Source organism: Coptis chinensis, chromosome 4, assembly GCF_015680905.1.
Source record: "Coptis chinensis isolate HL-2020 chromosome 4, ASM1568090v1, whole genome shotgun sequence".
NCBI lineage: Eukaryota > Viridiplantae > Streptophyta > Magnoliopsida > Ranunculales > Ranunculaceae > Coptis > Coptis chinensis.
Window position 1 is genome coordinate 20131759 of NC_141459.1, and position 6773 is coordinate 20138531.

The 6773-nt window shown below is 35.5% G+C and overlaps 1 pseudogene across 1 annotated transcript; it reads right to left on the reverse strand.

Moving 5' to 3' along the window:
* Positions 1 to 1652: 1652 nt before the first annotated feature.
* On the reverse strand, positions 1653 to 3078 carry LOC147502458 (purine permease 1 pseudogene; annotated as a pseudogene). Its single transcript, XR_015221706.1, has one exon. The product of XR_015221706.1 is annotated as a purine permease 1 pseudogene (transcript).
* Positions 3079 to 6773: the final 3695 nt, after the last annotated feature.

Sequence of the window (6773 nt, forward strand, 5' to 3'; positions counted from 1 at the left end):
ATCATTACTTTATCTGAGCACGGGTCGTGCTCTATACATGAAAGATAACATACAGCTTTCTACATATACCATAGAAGAGGTAGAAACACTAGGAAGAGCTAACCCTACAGTATACAAATCAATTTCAATTCCAAGTAATAAGCCAATGACAAAACTTAAAACGAACAACTTGAGCTCCATGATGAACATAGAAAGTTTAACGCCTTGGCGTTGAGATTGTAAGAAGAGAACAAAGAGGGTAAAGAGAGGACAGGGAACCCAGCTGTTTGCAGCATGGAAGTAGCAAACCATATTCTGTCATCGCCAGCATGAACATAATAGAGTCGAGTTAATAAAGGACCTCCGATTGTTCCTATAGCTAGAAAGGTGCAACTTAGCAACAGGAGAGGCCAATCTATGTTCTTTTTTGTGTTTGGAATGTTCTGAGTCAATGCAGCTTCTTCTAGAGTTGTTGCTCCTTCTATGTTCAAGGCGTTAGACATGATTGGTTCTTTGAGCTGTGTGTGTGGTGCGACAGAGAGAGAGAAAGATAGTCAGCTAGAGTGAGCGGCGCGGCCATGATAATAAAGTGAGGGCTCTTCATACAAGTATTAATTCTTATAAAATGGATAAATTGAAAACTTCTGATGTCTTTCTAAAAGATGCAATAATTGGTAGACAGAAATTGATTGACGATTAACTTCCAAGTCCCTACCACGGTTTGCCAGAACATAAATCCGAGCAGAACTGGTCCCTGCGTCCCTATCAAGTCTCCTAAAATTGAAGAACCCCAAATTATGGAGGGATGCTGCACTTAGCGAGAATGATGCGGGTGTCTCGCCTCCGGACTATAGACCGGTTCCAGCACCAGGGTTCACGTTCACACCTAGCCTTGCAAGCTAAAAAACTCGTGTTAACAAAAGAAAAACTTGTGTCAGAGAAGACACACCAACTTAAGTTAAGATTTTGGGTGATTTTAGTTGGGATTTTAACGAGAAAAGTTTATTTTGTCTGTTCACTAAATTTTAAAGTTTAGTATTAGATGTAGATTTTCAATTTCAATTTATTTGGGAACAATGTTAGGAGTTCCCGCTTAGAGTGGTTTTCTAATATGAATATACGATATGCTACATTTCTCCATGCAGTATTGGGCATGGTTGCAAACTCATTACTCTAATCAAAATCGTGAGTCTGATATAATTTTGAGACAAAGATAGGAGTGAATTACAATCATACACATTATCACACAGTAAATATCCTAATTCCTAAGTAGCACAGCTATTCAACTAAGCATCACGTGCTTGAATACAATGTTATTACAGCGTATAGTATAAAATATTGTGATATGGGTATTTATCGATATTTAATTTTTGATATGTATCGTGGATATATTTTTTTTGAAATATTTTATATTGTTTCATATGCAAATATTATAAATATATTCAAAATATCGATAAATATCATAGATATTGTAGATATTTATTGATATATAATTTGTATTTATTTGAAATATAATAGTAAATATTAAATAAAATTGTTATCTAAACAAAATATTCCTAAATATCACCATATATCTCTAAATATTGTCAATATTGTAAATTTAATTGAAATATCACCGATATTTTTAATCTTATATATCTCTAAACATATCACGATATTTATATATTCCTTGCTGAAATCTCAATATCGCGATATTTTATACTATGGTACAGCATTTGTATATACCAATTACAAATTTGATAGACATCTAATTTAAACAGACGAGATTATCGAAAAAATAAAAAATAAAAAATAAACAGAAGAAGCTACATCGATAGACATCTAATTTAAACAGAAGAAGCTACATCATTGCTCGGATTGTTATCTCCAACTTGTGTCATCGGATAACTTTTCTTCTTATTCGTCCTGTATTCTCCCAACAAATAAGATGTAAAACCAAGTAGACAGATTAGCAAGGAGACAACCATCAATCCATTGAACTTATCATCGTAAGCTATCACGGCTATGATACTTGTGATTGGGAGAAAAATTGCGGCCAGGATGCCAGTGAAGAGAGAATTAAAGCAAAAGATTACGCCTAGACCTCCAATATATAAAAGTTGCCATACCACAGCACCAGCAATTAGTACAAAATAATACATGCCATTTCCAAGACCATACTTAGAGGCTTCCAAGCTTACAATGTCAAATTGATCTCGTTGTATAGCCAACCCAATGACGTTAAAAAGAGTCGCAAATATTGCAACATTGATCTGAAACTGCAAAACGATAACATAATTAACCGGTCGTTTGGCCTTACTGTAAGCCCGCTCAATAAGCGGCCAAATAAGGCCAAGCAGAGCTGCACTTGCCAAAACCAAGAAGAGCCCCAAGTAGTACTCTACATCTGATGTATCGGCGGGGCGATCTCCATTGGCTGCAAGACCCGATAGAGCTAATCCAAGAGTGACCAAGATCACAGAGATTATAGAATACGCAGTAAATTTTTGCTTCACAATGAGCAATGCAAACACTGCTAGAAAAATAATTTGACTGGAAAATACCATAGAAGAGGTGGAAACAGGGGTATCAGACAACCCTCCAGCATGCAAATCGATTTCAAGCCCAAGTAATACGCCAATGGTGAAACTTAACCAGAACAATTTAGGCTCCATGAAGAACATTGAGAGTTTGACGCCTTGGCGTCGAGATTGTAAGTAGAAAACAAAGAGGGGTAAGAAGAGGATAGGGAAACCAGCTGTTTGCATGGAAGTAGCAATCCATCTTCTGTCTCCGCCATGACGATAATAGAGTCGAGTTAATAAAGGACCTCCTGTTGCTCCTATAGCTACAAGGGTGCAACTGAGATAGAGGAGAGGCCAATTTATGCTCTTTTTGGTGTTTGGAATATTCTGTGTTGATGCAGCTTGTTCTGGAGTCGTTGTTCCTTCTTCTATGTTCAGGGCGCTAGACATGATTGGCTCTTTGAGCTGTGTGTATGTGTGTTGTGTTGAGAGAGAGACAGAGAGAGTAAATAGATATTGAGGTGCGGATATATATGTAGTGAAGAACGTAAAGATAATATCTTCTCTATGATGAAAAATTCAAGCTGACCACACAAGTCTTCTTATAAAATGGGCAATTGAAACATTTATAACTTGCGAGTCCTTCTAAACTTACTAAAAAAAAAGATGCAAGTGGTTGACAGAAAATTAACTCCCAGGGCCCTTACACGGTTTGCCAGAACATAAAACCGAGCAGAACAGGTCCTGGCTTAGTTGGTCAAAGTGCATCGCTCTCAACTAGGGGTGACTTCAGATCAGATCGGATCGGATTAACCTCTTTCGGAATTTTTCCAAATTTTTTTCGGAACCTAATATACTAGCCAAATCCGATCCAATTTTTTTTCGGATTCAAAATATATTTTCAATTTCAGAACTTTTCGGAAATTTCGAATAACTCGAAAATTTGGGAAATACTTGGTAAATTTTCAAAGATCTCTTTACTTTCAATTATTTTTGGAATATCATACCAATGTCAGATTTGTAGGAGAGAAAACCATTTCCACAACACCAATGTACCAACAACAATACGCGACTTGTTTATCGGTAAAACTCATTTTCATTCATACAAGTGATCCAAAAAAACGAAAAAAAACCTCCATACCACCACCAATAGAAGCATTGCATTCGGTTGAGGTATGGGTATTTGTAATGTTTCAATTTTTTAGTGTGTGTGAAAATTGAAGCGTGAAGTGTCTGCGATAAATAATGGATTATGGTCTTGGACTCCCAAAGTAGCTTTACATAATATTCTATCTATTGGAATTTGGCCTTTGGATTGGTCCGAAGTCATTGTATGACTCAATGACATTTTTTCATATCATTGTTGTTATGGCGGGCGGTATAATAACGAGTAGTTTGGTCAAATTCAAGTGGGAAAGTAAGCGGCTAGGTTATGTTTACATTTTGTTTTGGAAGTAAAAACTAAAAATGAATGAACGGTCGAGATCTAATCAAGTGGATAGTGAGAGAAATATATATTTTGAATAAATTGGCAACAATATCGAAATTTCGAATTTCCGGATCGGATCGGATTTTAGAATTATATCCAAATCCGATCCAATTTTTTTTCGGAATTTTCGGAAATCGGAAAATCGGTCCATGAAAACTACACCCAGAGCCAGACCAATTTCAGATTGGATTTTGGAAAAATTGGAAATTCGGCAAAAAGAGAAACCCCTACTCTCAACTCTCAAGTTACAGGACCCCAGACTATTGGGGGATGCTGAACTTAGCGCAACAGGAGTGTCTAGCCACCCGAGTATACCAGGGTTCATGTTCCTGGGGTAGTATTGGCGAGCTAAAAATCGTGTTGCCTAACAAAAGAAAAACTAACATCCGAGTTCCTATTTTGGGTGCGGATAATCTGTATCAGAATATTAGTACGATTTCAACAATAATATAGTATTCAACGATTCATTAAATTTCAAGTAGTTTCGGCTTGAATTGATTTTCTAATATGATAATCACCAATCTCCTTGAAGCCTTGATCATTGTGTCCTTCACTGTCGCAAAAAAAAAATCATTGTATCCAAAACTCATTACTCTGCAGAATTTTGTCAAATTGTTGTCTGACACGGTAGTTTTCCAAACTTAAGTGATAGGTAATTAACCAAAAGCAAATCGCCAATTCAATAACAATGTGGTAGCAAGTATACCATCATGGATAACCAAATTGGATATATTTTTATTTGACTTACTATTGTTGGAACGTTATAAAATACATATCAAATTGTTTTGGGTTTCAAGTTTCAACAAAATGAGAAAACAATTGCCAACATCAGAAAATTGCAGTGAAACAATGGCAAGTCTTACACAACGGCCAAAATAATGCCCTATCAAACACAGCCTTATAAAGCTTTGTCTTTCCTGCTGTGCTCGAAGTTTGGGCAAGTGGCCTAGGAAAGTATAATAAATGAAACAGCTAATAAGTGGGCACAAAACTAGTACTGTCTGAATTCTCAATTCTGAAGGAATCATGTCGTATTAGTGAGGGATATACTCTTATTTTTAAAACACTGGAGAAATCAATAGTGACTGGATGAATTTAGAAATAATGATTTTTTTACTTGGCTGGATAGAAATATAGAACAACGGTGCGGAATGCAAATAAACAAGGCTTCAAGATCAAAAGCATAATCTGAAACACGCTTGTTCTGCCTCTTATTCAAATTCTGTACTTAACGTGTATAAATGTCTAAAATTATCCTTTTGGATTATTAGGACATTACACCAAATTAAGACTTAGCTTTTTGGTTAAGATGGAGAAAGGGATGGTTTTGTGTGTTGTTAATGGTTGTTTTTCATGTGGATGAAGATGCCCACATATTGACAATTTTATTTGAAAAATGATGCATATGATAGAATGGTAGTGAGTTGAGAATTAATAACTTTGAAAAAGAAGAGTTATGATTAATTTTAGATGATACAAATTGAATTCAGAGGAATCAAGCCTTAAAAGCAACAGCCTTCTCCATAGTTCTCCATTGAATGTTGAGTGGTTTTATAGGTATTATGATTTATGACAAATTAGCATCAAGAACTGGATCCAGCTTAGACTTTAACAGGTTCCCGTTTAATGATAGAATGGGTATAGATGTAACAAGGTCGAGATTAGTGATATGCTTCTAAACAAAGGGGATAACAAATAACAAAAATAGTAGTTATAAAGTATTATATTTTGGCATTGGGTGTAATGATGGTGAGTTCTCTATAATTGTTAGAGTTATCCCTCACATGAGGAAGAAGGAGAGAATCTAAGTATTGTTTTGTGTGACAAAGAGGTTTAACAAAGCGAAAGTGCACGCCGTAAAATGGTCTTACCTAAAAGGCTCCTTGAGAGAAAAGGAAGATAATTTCATTACAACCTCTTAAACATTTTTTTGAAAACAAAAAAACAAGTCCACGGACTTTTCTCATAACCAAATTGAGCAGATTACCAAAAAATCGAAGAGGACGCACACTCGAATTGGTCTTGTCGAGAGCGCATCACGATAATGAGCCCAAAGTGTAGTTTTAACCCCATAACAATATTACTTTTGAACCCAATTATGTGATTAATAATTTAAGAGATTTTAAATCGTCTATCGTGTTCTTATGTATTTCGCATTGGAGTCGAATATTTGTGAAATTTGTCCCCTTTTTAGATAAAAGAGCAAATTGTTTTGGGTTTCAAGTTTGCTAAGAAGTTATGAGTAAAGGCCAAGATTAAAGGAGAAAAACCTTTTAAAGCCGGTGGCCAAAACTTGAAAAGTCAAAGTCAACGCAGCAGAAATAGCTTATTTTAAAAAAAGTCAATAGAACTTCCGGCGTATTTTTGGATAGAAATATAGAACCTTAGAATTGGGCCTACCTTATGTCAAAACGACCGCTCGATTAACGAGATTTCTAATGGTCCAAGCCTGGACCCAACTAGAGGAGTTAAAGTAGAAGAAAAGGCTGTTGAAGTTATTTCCAATGATTTAAAACCCTTTGTGGATTGAAGTAATGAGGTTTTGGGATCGATTTTTCGACCCAAAACATGGCTCCTCAGCCCATGCACGAATTTGTGGATCTTGTCTCCTCCATATGAGAGACAAAGACTTAGCTCTGAAGCAATTTAGTTTTTTACTTAGCAAGAATCCAAGAACTTAGTTTCGATCTAATTATTTTCATAAAATTAGTTTTAGAACAAAGAAATGAATTTTATTTAGAATTAGATTTAGTTTATAATAAAGAATTAGTTTTTCATTTCAACTTAGTTTTAAATTAGTT